General features: G+C 40.1%; 1 long non-coding RNA gene across 1 annotated transcript in view; it reads left to right on the plus strand.

The window, feature by feature from the left end:
* LOC106506918 overlaps positions 388–21,449 on the plus strand; it is an 88,998-nt gene continuing 67,936 nt past the window's right edge. Inside the window, exon 1 of the long non-coding RNA XR_002340658.1 lies at positions 388–1,022. This is a non-coding gene — a long non-coding RNA (uncharacterized LOC106506918). The remainder of the gene's footprint in view (positions 1,023–21,449) is intronic.

Here is a 21,449-nt window from a genome sequence, read left to right on the forward strand (position 1 = left end):
CTCATGAATGCCACATATGCCCAATTTTGATCTGAAATTCTCTGTGACAATGTAGAAGATCAGAAAGCACATCACATTTGTGGTCTCATTCTAGATAGCACTGCCACTTATCAGTTTAGGACCTTGGGAAAATCATTTCACCTTTCCTGGTTCCTCATCTTTCTTAGATGTAGAGGCTCCTAGGAAATAACATGTGCCAAAGAGCTTTGTGAACATGAAATCACTATTCATATGGATAGTTTTATCCTTAGATGTTCATTTCCAGCACAACTGCGGGGGGCAGCCCACATAGTTGCTGAGTCACTGGGGTTGAATGGCTAAGAGTTAACAGACTTCCCAGAGGAGTGTGAGTGTGGGGGGCGGGGGGGTGCACCATAGCAGGAGTATCAGGAAACTCCCTTTGGGTGAAATGGCATGGAGGGAGGGAAGGGAATTCATCAATTACTATCATTAAAAGGTAGTAAGATATCAGAAGGGTTTTCTAAAATACTTCATAAGTATTTTCTCCACTCATAATAAAGAAAGTTAATGGAAATCATTGATTGTAAGTGTCACTGCTCTTGTCTACCTAGCGTCCATTCTACCTTCTTTCATAATGGAACCCTGAGTTTTCTTAGCCTCGTGTCCCAGGGGAAGCTAATTCCATCTACATCTTCAGGGATAGCCTAGTTCATTGAAGATTATTCCCCTTCCCTTTAAATTGACATGTGACCTAATCTGTCCAGTGAGATAAAGGAAAGCCTACTGGGAATCTTCTGGAAAAAGTTTCCTCACTCCCAAGAGGGAGTCACAAAAGAGATAGTTTCTCTTCTTCTGAGTTGCTGTGCCTGGAGGAGATGACTGGAACTGCTGCAGTCATCTTGCTGCTTGCCTGAGAATGAAGCCAACACCCAGGATGTTGGAATAGAGAGGTGGGCGGGGAGTGTATGTGGGGGTGAAGTTGAAGACACTGTGAGCCGAAATCACCCCAACTGACACAGAACTTCCGATCTGTTATCTCAGTCATCACAGCCATCTTTGAGGTAGGTGGCATTATCCCCACTGTATGGGTTGAGGAAACCAAGAGGTTAAATTGCTGAGGGTCACCTAACATGTAGGTGGAACATTTAGAACTCAAATAGAGATCTGTTCAACTTCAAAGGCTGCACTCAGGTTGTTGTTGTGGTCTCCTAAACCTTGCCTCAGATGAAAAATGGTCAACAGACAACATATTTACTGTGGCCATGAAACTAGCAGAGCCTGAGAGTTAGACGGCCTGAGTTTTTTTTTTTTTCAATGTTGGCTTTGCTGCCCAACATTTGACCTTTCTGGACCTCCATTTCATCATGTGTAAGACAGTTGGACCAGATGTTTACTGAGGTTCTTTTTTGGCTCTAAGATCTTTCGAAATGCTTGGTAAACCACAGGGAGGGATAAGAGAAAACAAATAACATACATTTGGTATCTTGAGAAAGGGCGCTGGGCAGGATTTCCCCTCTCAGCCTGAGGTTCAGGGTGACAACACATCAGTGATGTTGCTGAAGAACAACAGAAGGTTCCATATGGTACTAAAAAAAGGACACGCTTAAATCAGATAAAAGTTCTTGCTATGACAAGAAGGACAAAGCTAAGAAGAGACCAGTCGAGGGCCATTTTCTCAAGGGTCATCTTCAGAAATCCAGCCAGTTTGATTGCTGAGTTCCTGATGAGAAGTTAGCTTCTGGGGGGCATTTCTGAGTGCCTGTCTTTCACTTCTTATTCCAACAGTGCTTAAAACAGGGCAGGGCATGGTATATCAGGCACTATTAAATACTTGTGTTCCCTTATTATTGCTAGAAAAATTATTTCTGTGATAGTATCACCAACAGTAATAGTCATGCTGCTTAAAGAATCTTTAGCCACGAATCATCAGGGAGGGATCCCTTACAGGAGATAGGGAAGGCCCCCATCTGGGTTTAAGAAAGAAGCTGGACTCTTATAGAATGTGTGTAGGTCAAATCAAGGCCCTTCTCTACCTACATAATTTCCTAGGGCTTCCATAATAAAGTTCCACATATTAAGTGGCTTAAAAGAACAGGAAGTTATTATTTCATGGTTTCGGAGGTTAGAAGTCCAAAATCAAGGTGTTGGCAGGGCTATGATCCCTCTGAAACCTGTAGGGGAGAATCCTTCCTTGCCACTTTTAACTTCTGGTGGTTTGCTAGCAATCCTTAGCATTCCCTGGCTTGCAGATGTATCACTCCAAAATCTGCTTCCATATGGCCATGTTCTCCCTGTGTGTGTTAAGGACACCAGTCATACTGGACTAAGGGTGCACCCTACTCCATTATGACCTTATTTTAGTTAATTACATCTGCAGTGATCCTATTTCCACATACAATCTCATTGTGAGATGTTAGAAGTTAGGAATTCAACATATCTTTTGGAAAGACACAGTTTAACCCATGACAAAACCTATCAAAGCAAAGTTCTAACCCTACCTAATCAAGTTCCTGCTATATGAGGCAGCATATTTGCCTACTTGGCTTGCTTTTCTTCTTCAAACCACTTTTTATGTTTCTTTTTTTTTTTTTTTTTTTGTCTTTTGTCTTTTTGGTTGTTGTTGTTGTTATTGTTGCTATTTCTTGGGCCGCTCCCGCGGCATATGGAGTTTCCCAGGCTAGGGGTTGAATCGGAGCTGTAGCTACCGGCCTACGCCAGAGCCACAGCCACGGGGATCCGAGCCTCGTCTGCAACCTACACCACAGCTCACGGCAACGCCGGATCGTTAATCCACTAAGCAAGGGCAGGGACCGAACCCGCAACCTCATGGTTCCTAGTCGGATTCATTAACCACTGCGCCACGACGGGAACTCCCAAACCACTTTTTATGTTTCTTGAAAACGAATTCTGCCTGCAAAAAATTTGGGGGGTTGGAGGAGTAGGAGGAAATGGATGTTCCTGGAGCAGCAGCCAAAGGATGTGATTCCTCAAGACCAGCACCTCTCAAACTTAAGTATGGACACAAATTTCCTGAGGAGCTTGTTCAAAAGCAGATCCAGTGCAGTAGGTCTGGAGTGGGGCCTGAGATTCCCCAAGTGTAACAAGTTCCCAGGTGATGTTGATGCTGCTGGCTCCCAGAGTATCAAATCTCCAGATCTAGGAGTTCCCATTGTGGCTCAGTGGTTAACAAATCCAACTAGGAATCGTGAGGTTGCCAGTTTGATCCCTGGTCTCACTCAGTGGGTTGGGGATCCGGTGTTGCCATGAGCTGTGGTGTGGGTTGCAGATGCAGCTCAGACCCTGCGTTGCTGTGGCTGTGGCGTAGGCCGGCAGCTACAGCTCCAATTTGACCTCTAGCCTGGGAACCTCCATATGCCATCAATGCAGCCCTAGAAAAGACAAAAAGACAAAAAAAAAAAAAAAGCTTCAGATCTAGATGAGATAGTGGTCCCATCTACTTAGTCCAAAAAACTAAAAATCATCATTCTTGGGAGATTTCCAAACTGCAGCTATACACCTCAATGTTCATAGCAGCATTATTTATAATTGCCAAGGTATGAAAGTAACCTAAACGTCCCTTGACAGATGAATGGATAAACAAAATGAGGTGTGTATACACAATGGAATATGACTCAGCCATGAAAAAGAATTAAATCTTGACATTTGCAGCAACATAGATGGACTTGGAGGGCATTATGCTGAGTGAAGTAAGTCAGACAGATAAAGACAAATATTGCATGATATCACTTACATTCAGAATCTAAAAATTACAACTCATGAATAAAACAACAACAAAAAAAGCAGAGTCATAAATATAGAGAACAAATTAGTGCTTACCAGTGGGAAGAGGGCAGGGAGGAGGGACAAGGTAGGGGTAGGGGATAAAAAAGGGATTATTTATTATGGGCTTATACGAAATCATGTGTGTGAAACTTGAAAACCGTCAAGTGCTACAGAATTTAAAGAATCATTCAGTTAAAAAAATGAAAAATAAAAAAACTCTCAGAAAAAAACTTCAACTGTGTATTAGCCAGAAAAAGCTCCAGTAAACTAAATCAGAGTATTCCAGAATGAGAAAGAACAATTCAGTGACGTTTTTTCACATGAGAGTGAAGTCAGAAACATCTGTGCACATTCATCTGGATGGAAAGAGTGTTTTCTAATCCCTGGACTTTGGTGAACCCTGGAGATGTGCATGTCAGGAACCATGATTCGGAGGGACAGACTGACTTCAAGGTTTAGGGAAACCAAGCAACTTCCTGTCTCGGTGTGCCAGAAAAACTGCAATTGAAGAAGTTTTAGGCCAACTTTGACAAGGACTGCCCACTTCCTGCTTCGAGAACTCAAATGGCAAGATTTTCTTGAGTCTCAATTCTGGTGGAGGCTTAGCCTCAGGGCCCACCCAGATGCTCTCTGAAGGCCACATCTGTGGCTTTGCTCCCACCCACATCTGTGACCCTCCTCACTTGCTGCTTCCCTCAGACTCTCAATGACTCCCAGACGCTCCCCAGCCATGCTGGTCAGGGCCTAGCCCAGCATGTAGAAGAACCAGGTGAATGAGCCAGGGTATATCCCTTGGAGGGTCCAGCCTCTGGATGAACTTGTGCAGAGCAGGTTCCAAAGAAGTGCAATCCGTTTGTAATGTCAGGGGCTGGCAAATTTGTTTTCCAAATTCAATAATGACCTGATTATTTCCAGCTCGAAAACACCCATGCATTATTGGCTCTCTGACAATACTTAGTTGGAAGTTTCTAGGAAGATAGCTTTCTGAGTGTTCAGCGTGGTGCAACTTTTTGGTCAGAATGTTAGTTTACATGGTCAGTATCATGACTACAGGATTTGTAATAAGCACCAACTCTTTCAGACTATAAATTTCTGTAACACCTTCTTATAGTTGAAAGAGGGGGAGAAAAAGAATAGCACAGAGAGTTTTGGTTACCGAATGCTGAGTAACAAACTACCCTAGAACTTAGTGGTTTAAAGCAATAGATATTTTACTTGCTCATGATTTTGTGAGTCAGGAATCTGGAGAGGCATAGTCGGGATAGCTTGTCTCTGTTCTGTAATGTCTGGGTCCTCAGCTTGGTGGCTTGAATGACTGGGAACTAGCTGAGATGGCTCAGTTGGACTCATGCATCTGGGCTCTTAGCTCTTTGCCATGTGACTTCTCCATATGGCTGGCTAGCTATGCCATCCCATAGTGGTTTCAGAATAGTCAAACTTCTTTTTTTCTTTTGCTTTTTAGGGCCGCACCTGCAGCATATGGATGTTCTCAGGCTAGGGGTCCAATTGGAGCTACAGCTGCCAGCCTCAGCCACGGTCACAGCAACGCCAGATCCGAGCAGTATCTGTGACCTACACCACAGCTCATGGCAAGGCCGGATCCTTAACCCACTGAGCGAGGCCAGGGATTGAACCTGCATCCTCATGGTTACTACTTTGGTTCCTGACCACTGAGCCACAATGGGAACTCCTCAGAATACACAAACTTCTTAACTCCATAGATGGCTCCCTCGCTGCCCCCATAGTGGAAGCTGCCAAGCCTCTCAAAGGCTTGGCACAGAACAAGCAAACTGTCAGTTCCAGCATGTTCTACTGGTTCAAAGCAAGTCACAGGGCATGCTCAGATTTAAGGGGAAGGGAAACAGATGCCATCTCTTGATGGGAGGAATGGCAAAGAATTTGTGGCCCTCTTTAATCTACCACAGAGGGAGAAGTGGAAAGAAAAAATTTTTTAAAGATGATTTTTATTTTTTCTATCATAGCTGATTTACAGTGTTCTGTCAATTTTATACTGTACAGTAGGGTGACCTAGTAACACATACATATATATACATTCATTTTTCTCACGTTATCATGTTCTATCAGAAGTGACCAGACATAGTTTCCAGTGCTACACAGCAGGATCTCACTGCTTATCCATTCCAAAGGCAATAGTTTGCATCTATTAACCCCAAATTCCCAGTCCATTCCACTCCCTCTCCCTTCCCCTTGGCAACCACAAGTCTATTCTCCAACTCCATGATTTGAAAGAAAATTTTTTATTCATGTTCTATCCAGGTCCTTATCAGATTAAGTCAAGCCCTGGCAGTCAACAGAATTCCCTGTGATTCCTTGCCTCTTCCTCCCAGTGGCCAATTTTTAACTTTGGGGTAGAGAGTCAGCAAGTGGTCTTTGAACCTTCGGCTACAGAGACTCATTTGGTCTTTTTTTTTTTTTAATTTCCATTTTGCTTTTCTGCTTTTTAAGACTTTTCTAGATGAGGTTTAAAAAAAATCTTTCATTATATATTTCTGTTGTCTAATAAAAATAATTTAATACATAAATACATTTTCACATGCAAGATTATGACAATATTGCAGCATATACAGTAAAATGTAAAAATGCCTCTTCACTTTATCTCTCTGGCTGCTCACCTCTCCAGAAGTAACAACTACAGTTTATTGTTTCTCTTTTTATATTTTTTCTATACACATATATTCAAGGATATGTACATATACTCATAGCTTTTTCCCCTTAAATGAGATCCTACAGTATGTATAATTCAGCAAGTCGCTTTTTCCATTTAACAATACATCATGATGATTGTTCCATTTTCATATATCTACCCATAGATTTCTTTTAAATGATTGTATACTATTCTGTTGAATTGACACAGCACAATTCATGCAGTGACTCCTTTGGTAATGGACTTTTAGTTGTTTGTAATTATTTTTCAATGATCACAAATAGCAACTTAAATAAGTATTTTTGCATATATACCTATTTGTACATGTGCAGGTATTTTTTAGATGCCTGGGTGAGAGAGTATGGGCATTTGCAATTTCAATAGTATAGGCAGTTGACCCCCAAAATATGGAGAACCCAATTACACTCCTCCAACATATTTCTCCACACCCTTGAAAATGTTAGATGCTACTGTTTTTAATTTTTCTAGGCTGATTGATGGATGAAAATGATATCTTACCACTGTACTTCTTTCCTATAATAATTGGTTATTTATATTTCTTCCTCTGAAAAATCTTCTGTTAAAATCACTTGCGAAGTAAAAAAGCATGTTCTTTATAATTGTGCTAATTATTTGCGGGAGCTCCTTACATACAAATCCTTTGTTATTTTCTAAAGTTAAATCCCCAAATATCTAATTGCTAGGTCAAAGGGTTTATCTGTTACAAAGACTTTTGATATTTTCTAGTTGAGTTGCAGTCAACTTTCTCATCTTCCTTCAAACTGTACTCTTAGAAGGCAATCATCTCCTCCCACTGATGAATGGAGTCTCATTTCTTGCCAGGATATAAACCCTCCGTGTAAAGGAGATAAAGCTGTGAGCTGTATACTAACACATTCTAAGGTTGTTGGTGCCCAGCTGTGCTGACTTACTTCACATACAATTAGCAAACTTCTTCCTGAATATAGCTGAGGGGATAGGTCTCACTGATCAAGACAAGAGTTGAGAAAGATCTTTCATTCAATGATTATATACTTTTTCTTGTTCCGGAAGATTTATGAGAGGAATATACACTCTAGTTAGTGACTGAGCCAGTTGCTGAAAATCTACTATAAACCAGGTACTGTTTTAGGCACTGCTGCTTATTATGATCTGGAATCTCTAAGGATGAGTTAAATTTCTGAATATGGCAGTACAGTTGAGGAGGCAGTTTCAGATTGTGTGTGTGTGGGACTTGAACCTTATGCTTTACGAGGCTGGGTTATAGGACTGTATCATTTAACTGCGAAGTTTAGCTGACTACTTAGTCTCTGAACTTCAACGTGGCTCTTGTGTTCTCTATTCACATAAGATCCAAAGACAGTTAAAAGTGTTTCTTTGTTAAATGAACCTATCTATGAAACAGAAACAGACTCACAAACAGAGAACAGACTTGTGGTTGCCAAGGGGGAGGGAGGGTAGGGGAGGGATGGATTGGAAGTTTGAGATTAGCAGAGGCAAACTACAATATATATGATGGATAAACAACACAGTCCTACTGTATAGCACAGAACACTATAGTCACTATCCTGTGATAAACCATAATGGAAAAGAATATGAAAAAGAATATGTGTGTGTGTGTGTGTATGAATCAATTTACTGTACAGCAGAAATTAACACAAGATTGTAAATCAACTATGCTTCAATAAAAAATAAAATAAAAAAGTACTTAGACATAGCTGTAAGTGAAAGAGAAAACATTAGTAAAAGTTGAAAAAAAAAAGATAACTTGTGGTGTGTGGACATGCACAGGAAATAAGCTAGTCTTAAAGGAAATATGATTTAGGAGATAGCCAGGAGCTTGCACAAACATCTCTATCATTTGAGAATTTAGAAATTGTCTTCTGCATATATTTCAGATGCATTTTATTAAAAACTGTTTCTACAGAAACAATTGTGGTTAAATGGTTTGTGTCTCAGTTATCCGAAGCCTTTAAAAAATCTACACTAAGTTTTGTACCAGGAGTGACTGAAGAGTGGTTACTACTGGAGACGGTTTTTGTTGTTATTTGTTGAGTAGACTAGTGACTTGTTCAGTTGAAACCTTTGAAGCAAATGTGGGTACACTGCACAGACATAGCATGAGTATGTTTACTGTTGATGCTCATTAGTTGAAGGGACATGGGATTTAAAGTATGAACATTTTATTTGAGTCCTGACTCTCTTCCTAATTGACTGTCACCTTTGGGAAGTCGCCTAAGTCTCAGAGCCTCATTTTTTTTTTCCTTTTAGGACCACACCTGCGGCATATGGAAGTTCCCAGGCTAGGGGTTGAATTGGAGCTGCAGTTGCTGGCCTACGCCACAGTCTTAGCAACAGTGGATCTGAACTGTGTCTGTGACCTACACCGCAGTGCACAGTGATGCCAGATCCTTAACCCACTGAGTGGGAATAGGGATTGAATCTGCATCTTCTAGCATACTAGTTGGGTTTCCAACCCACTAAGCCACAATGGGAACTCCCTCAGAGCTTCAATTTCTTATCTGTAAAAATTGTAGAAGCTGGTGACAGAATTTTGTAAAAACAAAGCAACTTTTGGATGGGAAATTACTTTATAAATATCAAAGTGCTCTTCCAATGTAAGTTTATTACTTTTCCATGATGATAAACAGAAGGAAATTGCATTCACTTATTCATCCATTAACAGTTTCTAATTACCTGCCATGAGCTAGGCATTGGGCTAAGTGCTGGAATACTGAAATAAACAAGACCTGGTTTTCTGCATTGTGGACGTTTACAGGCCAGTGGAGATGGTGGTCAAGATAATGTCTAGACCAGTCAGTGCTGTACTGGAGCTGGCTCATTCAGGCTCACAAGAGCTTTTAAATTTTCAGGAATTCCGCAAGTGGATTGTTAAATACGGGCATTATAAAAAATTAGTTGACACCCATTATTCACAGATTCCATATTTGTGTATTCACTTACTTAACTAAAATTTACTTGTAAGCCCTAAATCAATACCTGGAGCACTTTTGTGGTCACTTGCAGAGCTGTGAAAAACTTGAGTTGCCTGATGTGCACGTTTCCAGCTGAGGTCAAAGAAGGCTTTCTTGTTTCAGTTTTCATAATCTAAACAAGTGCCCTTCTCGTGGTATATTTAGTGCCAGACTTTTCCACATTTTTTTTTTTGCTTTTTGTGAGTGATTTTACTGTTTAAAATGGCTAAGTGTAGTGCTGAAGTTCTGTCTAATATTCCTGAGAACAACAAAGGCTGTGATGTGCTTTACAGAGAAAATACATGTGTTAGATAAGCTTTGCTTGGGCCTGAGTTAGTTCTGCTGGTCATTCACTGTTATTGAATCAGAAATTTACATTAAATGAGGTGTCTTTAAACAGAAACACACATAAAACAAAGTTATGCATCACTTAGTTTACAAAATGTTTTAACCAGAGGCTTGGAGGCACCTAACCCCATATTTTCTCCAGATGCAATGATTTAATATTTGCTAATTCAATGTTTGCATCAACTTTACAGAACACAACTAGCATGGATAATGAGAAGTGACTATATAAACTTACAATAAAATAAATCATATTACTCAAAACAATACAACTCCTCACTTTCTAATTATTTTACTACATATTGCTATTAGCTATGCTCTTAGGTTTATTCTTACACATTGTATCTGTGTAGTAGAAATACTACTCAGTGGAGTGTGCTACTGTGTATCTCTTTCCAAGTCCTCATGTTCTGTGAGATCAACTTGGTAGTTTGACATTGGTCACAATGGGAATATTTACACCACAGAAATTGGCAAATGCCACAAATCAAGGCTAACCCCAAGCAGTTGTTAAGCATTTGCCAGTACACAACTGCCTTCATCTTTCTTTAAGGACCCGTCCTTGGATTACTGAAGCCAGCTTTCAGACACCAGGAGAGAACTCAAAGGTTTTGGGAGTTTCTCTCCTCCTACCTCCACCCCAAATCCATTAGCTCGTGGGTGACTGGTGCTCTCTTGCCTCAAGGTGGGATTTACATTCCAGGGTTCCCTGGGGACCCACATGAGCTGAGATCCCCAGATGCCTGAGATAATACCCTTGTTAGGCTTCCTCCTCATCTCTGTCCTGCTTCCCTCTTATCCTTACTGGTTTCTCCTGGAAGCTCTTCCTTGATCAATCACTTACATATAAACTGGACTGTCAGGGTATGCTCTTAGAGTATCCCGTGTAAGACAGAACTTCAACAAACCTGAGAAGTCAGTCATGGGGTCAGCAACAGGTTTGTAAGTATATGAGATTGGCCTTGAAGATCTCATATTGTTGATTTTTCTGGTTCTAACTCCTCAAGAAGGCATTGCTTTCCAATTTTATCCTTCAATTTATATGTTCAAATGACTTATAAAGAGGTATGAATTAAAAATTCTTCAGGTTCTGCAGTGGCAACTTATGTGCTCAATGCATTCATGTTTTGATAAAATATAAAGGATTACTAGAGTGTCCTTTATTCAGCCTAGCTTGTTGGTGGGTTTGCCTCTGCCGAGCTCAGCTAGTGGCCTTGAACTCTGACATGCAATAATAAATCAAGCTTTCATCAAATTCTTAGCCTGTTGAGAAACAAAAACCCTGTAAGCAATGGTGCAATAGCTTCCTTTGAAATTCTAATTTGTTTTACTGTGATAAAAGAATGTGATACACAGGCAAGAAGTGCCCTGTGTTGTTGTATGGGACTGGAATATGATTTTGTGAAGAGTTAATATTTTCAAATTATTCTTGCTATAGAGTTAGCAAGTGCCAGTTCAGATGCAGGATCTAGGTAATTGTGCAGTAATTAAACGTTTGCTCTAGAAAACAATTTTAGATCACTGAATTGCTTTATTACATTTTGAAAGGCTGAAAGGGGCATTCAATCAGGTAGAACCTGTGTGTTTGTTTTCTAAACCAGACTTGTCATAAATTATTCACACAAGCAAAGACCGAATGTGAAAAGGAAGAAATTTGGGGCATAGGGCAATTATTGCTCCAACAGTCACTGTAGAGTTTAGTAGGCCTCATAAAAGGAGGCCTGTCTCGAAGATTCCTGGCAAGGTTTTGAGGATAAGGAAGAAGTGCCTCCTTAGCAAATCCAATTTTAAACTGAAACCACTCACTGACCTGGGGACGTTTGCTTCCTCTCCTGGATGCTGCCCTGGCTCAAACAGCCCTGTTCAATTACATAATTTAGAGGAAAGCATAAAAATATGATTTTGTAACATATGACATAGGTGACAAATATTAGTATAAACATTGGGCATCACACGTAATTATTGCATACAAGAGAAATGCTTCACTGAGGCTTCTAACTGTATTATTTTACAGTTGCCCTGGAATTTTTTAAATTGAGGAATAATTTACCTACAGGAAAATGCACAAATATTATGAGTAAAGTATGATGAATTTTTATCTATACACTCATATAACTACCACTCAAAAATACAGAAAAAAGTTCCCTGTGCTCCTTCCCAAATAACACCTTCTTCCAGAGGTAAACAGTCTTCTGATTTCTAACATTACAGATTCACCTGTTCTTGAAATTCATCTAAAAAGATGTACTCTTTTTAAAATCTGGCTTCTTTTGCTCCACGTAACACAGTTCATTCCTTATTATTGCTAGGTAGTACCCAATTGTATGGATGTACCACAGTTTGTTTATCTAGTCACTTGCTGATGGATTTTTCTGTGGTTCTTGCCTACTGTGAAAAAAGCTGATTTAAATATTCTTATACAGTATTTTTGTGGACAGTGTACAAAGCAGGGCTGTCTGAATACTTATTTCTTTTGGATATATATCCAAGAGTGGTAGTTCTGGGTCTGTCTTTAAAATTTACAAAGCTCACACACACACAAAATTAAAATTGGTACCAACTGGAAGAGTAAAGAAGAGATTGTCTCTTATCTGTTCCCGGCAAGGTGAGAATAAAACCTTGTACTGCCTGAAAGCAATGTTTCAGTATTTAGGCTTGGAATATCTCAAATTATTGCTTAGCCTTGGGTAACTGGAGAAACACAATACAGATTCTTTCTTGGTGAGATGAACACAGGCACTGAGTGTCTGAATGAATGGAAGTGCTCAGGAACCCTTGCAAAGGAATGCTTAACACCTTGGAAATTGGGTTAATTTGGGATTCATCATTTGGTTGGTTTGATTCACCTTGAAATCACTCATGGCCAAAGATAATCAAACTGTTGGGGGAAGAGAGCCAAGGAGGATTGATTATGAGACCTCTGTGCAGCTGAAGTGCCGTGGGGTTACCAGAATTGGCTTGGTTGTCTGCAGGCAATCACACTGGATAGTTATTCTTTGCTACCAACATGGTGATAATGGAACTGAGCTACAGGCCAGCCTAACCACAGAACGGAGGGTTGTTAGACTTGTGAAGGGGTTATGGCGCCCCCTGGGGGATAGTGAAATGTTCCTCCTGTAGACATAACTTCCTTGACTGAGGGCAAGTCCAAGTTACATTGAGTAATGTCTCAGATATCACTACTTCGATAATTCTCCTCAAAGCTTTCAAAATAAATTTAAAAGTATTTTGGAGTTTTATTGAGAACGATTCAATTCAGGGAAGGCTTAAGAGAATATATGTGATGTTTAAAGCTCTTGCAAGAAGGGAGGTGAGGGACTCCTGGTTTATTTCTTGTAGAAGTGCATCACTTGGTTTGATAGTTTAAAATTTTTCCTTTGTTAATGACAGTGGCAGGATAAGATGACAACTTCATTTTCAAAGTTCTGCAGAAAAAAATGCCTCTATAAGACAGCTGTGAGCCTTTTGTGTCTTGCTAGCTCAGGATGCAAAATGAGCAACTCTGAACCCATGCCACTACCACCATTCCGGTGACCACTTGGAAGAGCGTGGGAGCATTTTTGATGGTCACAATGACTGGGGCTATGTAACTTTCAATTGCTGAGGTAGGGGTGAGAGGGAAAATGTCCAGCAGGAGGAAGAGTTGTCCCATCCAAAATGCCAATAGGTCCTGGTTGAGAAATATTTTTTTCACCTCGGAGATATTTATATGTAATTCTTACTCAGGAAGTTTAAGAACATAAACAAAATATGTCAAGCAAGTGAAAGTTAGCAGACTTATGGAGCTTACTGAGACAGAAGGAGTGGAATTAAGTCTGGTTTTGGACATTTCGAGCATAGGATCCCTTTACCCAAAGCAAAAATGTGGCAGTGCTCAGCACTGACCTTAAGTATGATGTGGAGATGGGGAAGTTTGTTTTCCAGGCTCCCCAGCATCTCTTTCTTCATTCTCCTTCAGGCATTCACTGATCCTGCTGTCCTTCTCCCATGCTCCTCGGGTTAAGGAAGCAGCTGATAAATTCATTAAGTTCTAAGAATTTTCTCTTACTCCTCCCAACAGGATATCAAGAAAGGAAGAAACTCAAATGTTGGAATTTCAGATATAGGGGAGGAAGGTAGGTGTTTTTGGCTGTGAGATCTTTCTAGAACTTCTTAAATTATTCCTGGGCAAGTAATGACTTATTTTCTGGTAAGGCTGGCTTTAGATGCAGAAACTTAAGTGTTAGAATTTGCTATAACCATGGCAAAGAAAGGGAAGGAGGGCCTGGATACCTTTGTGAGTTTATTGACATATGATTGGGTTGAACAAGACTCTTTTGAAGTTCAAAGTCTATAATGTGTCCTGTACTTTGTAAATTTAAAGTACTATGCAATTTTGATGTATTTTTATTATACCACTGTATTTCTCATACCACTTGTTTCACAACCTCACACAAAATATCTGTTCAGTAAATTTCTCCCAGATGAAACACATGATTAGCCATAAGGAGTTGCAGTGGAGATTATGGAATAAAGTCACATGTTGCCATACTTATTGATAGGCTGACATGCCTCAACGTGGAAGAAGTTCTCCACCGAGAAGGAAATTTTGCTGCAGTATTCTTTTGCTTTCCATTAAGCATTTCCTGGGAGGAAATTTTCACTTTTCCTTTGTGAACAGGATTGATAATAGCTCTCTCCCGGGCTACGAAATGACATGAAATTATTCTGTATCTATTTCAGACATGAAGGAAGGGTTGGGAGACTACCACTAGTGTCATCATTATCCCGGGCCTGAGCCAGCTAGTGAACATGAGACTCTAATTACAAGAGCCCCTGGGATTGTTAGATATAAGATTCTAAGAGCTGAATGTTAGGGATATCTTGATCATTTCCTTCCTTGGTTGGAAGAGAATCAGAAATGACAAGATCTTATATACCCACCTGCATTTATCAAGCAACTCTTGTGCTAGCCACTATGCTATACACCAGGTACATGAGGGCTGACTACAACACAGTCACTGACTTCATGGTGCTCACAGTCTAGGGAGGGTGTTGGATAGGGGGATCTGAAACTTGTTGGCGGATTACAGACACCTGGTGTGCTTTAAAAAACATGCCCAAGTTCCCCTCCCAGTTTAATGGAATCAGAATTTCTGGGAATAGAACCCAGACTTTCATATCTTTCTAAATTTTCCCAGGTGATTCCAAAGTGCAGCTGAGGTTGAGAAACACTAGGGAAGGAGGAAAGAGACAAATCTGTGAAGGGAAAATTTAGATTAAAACATGAAAAGTATTATGTAGAACAGAGCACTGCTGGAGGAACACAGAGGAGGAGAAATTAACTCTTACACCCAAGAGAAGATCTCTTTGTCGACAGGAAAATTAGAAAAGCACTGAAAAATGGTGAACTCTGGAAATAAGAATGAGGGTGGGATCTTAATAATTTTCTGATGAAACAAATTTCCCTTTGTATATTAATCTTTATTGGTGATTGCAGGGGGTTGAAAATGAACAGTGATAATTTGTGTAGTGTACTTCCCACTCCTTTCTTTTTCTTACCTCCATGGCCTTTCTTTATTACAACCTTTGGCACACATATGGTACACTGAATGCTAGGTATAGGTTAGTGGCTGCTAAGAGATTAAAATTAAAAGAGAAAATGAAAGCTTATTATTTCTCTCTGCTTGTGAGAAAGCACATTAATACAGTATGTGGTGTGGTCATGTAGCTGAGCCTAGACCTGAAAATAATAATTAAGAAGACCCATTTAATGTATTAAATTGCCAGGAATAAATCCATTAAATGGGATTCTTATAGCACATATCTAATAAAAATATTATTACTTCTGGTAAATGGATGAGGAAACTGAGGCCAAGAGAGGATAACTTGCCAAAGCCACATGTCTTTTGGAGGCAGAGGTGGGATTCAAGTCCACATTAGTCAAACTTGAGAGTGCTGCTTTCCATTTTGCATTTGAACTTGTTATATTTGCCACATGACTTAGTTGAAGTACTAATGTGGCAAATACAACAGGTACAAATGGAATATATCTCAATATCACACTGAAACAATGAAGCTAGTAACTAATTTAATACTTTTTAGCAACGCCATTACCATTACCACCACCACTCAGTGTATAGATCTGTGGGCTGAATTCTTGGATAAATCTCAGTGGAAGGGGGAGATACAGGTAGAAGTGATTTGAAGGTTCACTGAGTTGTGAGATTATAAAAATAATGAGAGTTATTAAGTATCTAACTGGATTTTTAGTGGAAACATAACCCAGAGGACAGGATTTATTTGTGCATTGTAGAGGAACAAGCTTCCAGAATGTGAGATAATTTGGCTGTATAGTAACTGTACTAACCTGCCTGTAGAGACTCATTGCCACAAGATCATTAAAGTGATCTGAGCTTCTGAAAAGTGAAACCAGAATGAAAAACAATTTAAACTCTAAAAAGCAAACAAACCTACAAGACAACAGATGCCAAGGATGTTACCCCCACCCCCATCATCGCCCCCCGAAAATGCATATGTTGAAATCTAACCCTCAGTATTATGGTGTTAGGAGGTGGGGCCTTTGGGAATGATTAAGTCACAGGGATGGAGCCCTCATAAATGGCATTTTTTCCCTTATGAAATAGACCTTGAGAGCTCCCTCACTCCCCTGCCATGTAAGGACACGGTGAGAGGACACCCATGTATGAACCAGAAGTGGGCCCTTGCCAGACAAAGAATCTGCCAGTGCCTTGATCCTGGACTTCCCAGCCTTCAGAACTGTAGGAAAAATATTTCTGTTGTTTTGGACTCACCCGTCTATGGTATTTTGTTATAGCAGCGCGAACAGACTAAGATACCTAGATATGATCCCATCTTCCCCGTTTTCTCTTGAAGAAAACTAGTGAACCTACTTTTTAAAGCTTTGTTTTAAAAGCCTTATAGTGGAGTAAAACTTTGATAGTAACCTGGGTGTTATTCATCTATATGAATTCACATTTACCCCTCTCTTTCTTGTCCCATTCAGGCAGCAGTGAAACCTTTCCATACAGATTTCCCACAAGGTAGGATGGTTAAACAGGAAAATAGAAAATACATGAAATCTCACAGCTTTTTGAGTTTCTAAATAGACTCAGAGAAAAAGCTTTGAGATGTACCATAATAGCTAAAATTTATGCTACAAACCACCAGTTCTCAATATTCTAGCATTAGCATCACCTGGGGGCGCTTTAAAACCTACTAGCACTTGGATTTTACCTGAAAAGATTCAATTTTAATTGATATTTGGTGGCCATTCACTATATATATATATATATATATATATATATATATATATATAATATTTAAAAGTATGTATTTAAATTCCCCAGATAATGCTAACATGCAAGCAGGGTGGAGAGTTGATGCCTTAAAACAGCGGTTTCCAAACTTTGTCTAATGTTAGAATCACCTGGGGAATTTAAAATCCCCAATCCCCAATTGCACCAATTGCACCAATGAAATTGGAATGTGTGGAGGTGGGACCTAGGTGCTTTCAAGAGTAGATTTAGGAAGCATTCCTAATGAAAGTTCTGCTTCATTATACTTAGAAGATTCTACAAGTTAGCAGGTGAGAGGAGAGGTGAAACAGAGAGACAGTAGCTTAGACGTTGGTATGCCTTGAGAAGGGCCTTTGTGACCTCTTCATCTTCCATCCCCATCAAGCCATCAAGAGGGCATTGGCAGTGATGTGGTGGTAAATATGTAACAGATTAAAAAAAAAAAAGGAAAAAAAAAAAACTCCAGATTTGTAGTGTTTGCCACTTTCTATGGTGTCAACACTCCCATTATCCATGGCCGATTTCAAGTTACCAGGACAACATTATTGATTGTGGAGTTGGGAAGAAATATATACAATTGGCTTTACCTAGTCCATGTGAGCTGGCTCTAGCATGCCACTGGGTATGAGCATGATAAATCCTTCACACAAATTTAGGAATCTGAGGGCAGAGGATCTTGTGCTATATTTCTAGGCTTGAACCAGAAAAGAGATTCAAGAACCTAAGGTTTCCCATTATGCATCATTTAGAGTGGAAATGTGGGCACACCTAGGAGGGTCCAGGTAGCAAGAGCATGAGACCAACTGCCATGTCTCTTGTCAGTTCCTAGTGGTGTAAGAGAAGAACCAGGTTCTCCTGAATCCCTGAGAGCATTATGGAAGTGGTTGGACATGGGCTGCAAGAGCTCAAGGAGGTTAGGATGAGAAGGCTATGGAGAGTATTGAATGACTGGCTACTGATGGACACACAGAAATAAGCTGTAGATGCAAATATGGGGGGGTGCCAGTGAGGATAAAAGCCAGATACCTCCTGCTGAAGCCATAATACTGCTAACCTCTATGACCTGCAGTCAGAGAAGTAACAGAAAAGGCCCGAGGAAACAGAAAAGGTGGTGGCTGTTAATCACGGCAGTAATTACAGGTTATTGCAGGGGATACAGCCAGAATTTCTTTCATTTCTTGGCACAAGCCAAAAAGGGAAAAAAGAAACCCTGCTTTCAGGCTCATCTTGTTACAACTATTGAAACGACGCAGCAGGATATTTTTCTCCTTTCTTGCTTCTGGAAGAAATAATGGGAAATATTTTGCAAATTTACTCTGACAAAGAACAGCATGCCCCAAGTTCATTGCAGTGACCTCACTGAAAGTTGATATAAGTAGGACAAGGTGGAACGCCTTATAAAAGCGTGCATGTACAAACATACCACTTAGAAAAGGAGTCTAATGGGAGACTTTCTGCCCTCTCTCAGATGTGCACTACTGAACTTCTCCCTGGCCATTCATAGATGCTCAGTGGATAGTACTCATTGAGTGCCTGGTGGTGTTTAAAGTACTGCTGGCCCTGTACACTGTGATTCTGGCATACTGTTGGTGGTAGGAGCAATTTTATTAGGAGAGGCTGAGCAGCAGAAAGAACACCAGAATGGGAATCAATAGATCTAAATTCTCATCCTGGCTCCATATCAGCTGTGTGATTATGAGCAAATTTGTTTTATAAAGTTTTAATGGAACACAGCCATGCCCATTCATTTACTTAGTATCTATGGCTGTTTTCACGTTTCACGGCAGAGTTGATTAGTTGCAACGAAAATTGTCTGGCCTGTAAAGCTGAAGATATTTGCCATCTGGCCCTTTACAGAAAGAGTTTGCTGACCCCTGATCTAAATTAATGGGATTATAGTTCACTCAATTATTCAGGCTCCAAACTGGAGTCACTTCTGATTTCTCTCTTTCATACTTCCAGCCCAATTCTTCAGTAATCCTCTCAGCTCTCTCTTAGGAAAATACTCTGCTTCTCATGTCTTCTCATTACCACTATCATCTCTTGCCTGGACCAGTATCTCTTCTTTCAGTCTTATCCTGTTTATAATCTGTTCTCAACATGGCAGGTGGAGTGATCCTTTAAAAGTGCCAGCCAGATTATGTCACTTCCCTATCCAAAACCTCCAATGGTTTCTCATTGCACTTAGAAACTGAGAATTCATATCATATGAGGCCCTACAAAACAGCCCCTGCCTCCAGTGGCCTCAGTTTCCTCATGTGTAAAATGAAAGAAAAGGCCATCTGGCTGGAGCATCTGTTACTGAACTGGTTATCAGGATTGTTTCCACTGATCTGACTGGCTAAGTGGGCATCCCTTTCCTCTTTATGTCAATCCCTCCCAAAGCCTAATGTTGGAATGGAGTCTTCCTCTTCTTTGGTCAAGAGTATCCAAGTCCCAAAACTCACTTGCTGGAACCTCAAAACAAGGTCTCTTTTCACTAGGGGCCATCACAGTAATTAACACCTTTTCTACCTACCTCTATAAGTACTGTGAACATCAAATACAACAGGAAATTTGAAGCTCTAAAGCTCTATGTAAGTGGAAAAAGTGAAGACAATGCAACATAAATGAAGAGGGATTCTAGCATCACAAGTCACCCCCCCTTTCCCACAACCCCATGTCCTGGGCTAATTTAATAGGCCATAAGAGACCCAAAAAAGGAGTTGGAAACAAAATAGAGCAGCCCCAAGAACTTGAGATCAGTAATGTATTTGTCACAGTGGTTAAAAAAAAAATCAGTTGAAGAAAACTCAGATATTTCTGGCTTCAAATTGAGACCAATCCCCCCACCTTTCTAGGCTCTAACACTGAAAATAAAAACACCCTCTTACCCTAAAAAAACTTCATTTTAATCATTTTAGGATTCTTAAAAGTTAACTGGTTAGACATTTAGGTAGTAGTAATTCCAAAGCCTAAAACGCTGATAAAATGTTGAGACTAGTGGGACACTAAATTCACATCTAAGTTGTTAATCATTTAAAGGTAACTTTGACCTGCTCTTTAGCTCCTTTCCCCAAATGTAGCTCATGGTAATGATGGGGATTTGTCTCTGGGTTTTGCAGGGGAGACAAAGAGGCAATTGAGTAAAAACATTGGTGTATTTGAAACGGAGCTTTCTGGCTTTTAGCTAGTGCAGGAAGCTAATGATTATTTAACTCAGGTATTTTTCACCTAGGCAACAGTAATGTATGGTTTGGATCATATTTCTGGCTTTATCTCTGTCCTAACAAGAATAAAAGACTGAGTATTTCGAGTATCTAATAGGATAGAGCTGACCGAAAGCTATTTTAAGTTGACTTGTGATGTGAGTTGTATTCAGAAACAATGGAGACACCAGTAACTGAGAATGAAAAAGCCACTTCTTTGATAGGGTAACCAAAAGACCAGGACATGTGGCCTTCTGAGTGTCCCTAGGTCCCTAGTTATTCAGGGCCCTGGCTTTTGCTGTCTTCTTCTTGGAAAATGATACAAATTCATGTGAGGAATAATCATGAGATACACACCAATGAAAAATCCTTGTCAAAATATGATCCTATTCTCATCTCAACCTTCATAGCATGGTGATTAAGTGCATAGGCTGTGGAGTCAGACAGATGTATTAAATCCCACTCTGCCATTTACTAACTTTATCAGTTTATATAAGGTGTTTGATTTCCCTTGGCTTTAGTTTTCTAATCTGTAGAATGGAGGCTAAAGTTATCTGATAGGATTGTTTTAGAATTAAATTAGATAATTACATGGAAAGTACTTGGTTCAGTATCTTGTGCACAATAAACACATGATAAATGTTAAGTAATAATCATATTCTTCCTTTTGAAGCGAGGATTGGCCAGTGTATTAGTTTCCTAGGACTGCTGTAACAAAGCACCATAAATGTGGTGGCTTAAAACAACAGAAACTTATTCTTGTATAGTTCCGGAGGCTAGAAGTCTGAAATCAAGGTATGGGCAAGGCTCTGAAGGCTTTAAGGGAGGGCCTTTCCTTGCCTCTTCCTGGCTTCTGGTGATTTCTGGCAATCCTTGGCTTATAGACACATCACTCCAATCTCTACCTCCATTGCCACATGGTATTCTCCCTGTGTGCACATCTGTGTCCAAAACTCCCATGTCTTATGAGTACAACAGTCGTAACAGATTTAGGGGGTCACCCTACTTGAGTATAACATCATTTTAACTTGATTACAACTGCAAAGACTATCTCCAAATAAGGTCACATTCTGAGTTTGTGAATGGACATGAGTTTTGGGAGGGGGACACAATTTAAACAAGTATACCAGTATGAGGAAGCACTAAGTTCTAGAAAAGATTAAGAGGGGACTTGAAGAGCTCACTCTGAACTTTGAACTAAGCAGAACCTGGGCAAGAAGGGAAGGCGTGTGAC

Source organism: Sus scrofa, chromosome X, assembly GCF_000003025.6.
Source record: "Sus scrofa isolate TJ Tabasco breed Duroc chromosome X, Sscrofa11.1, whole genome shotgun sequence".
Classification (NCBI taxonomy): Eukaryota; Metazoa; Chordata; class Mammalia; order Artiodactyla; family Suidae; genus Sus; species Sus scrofa.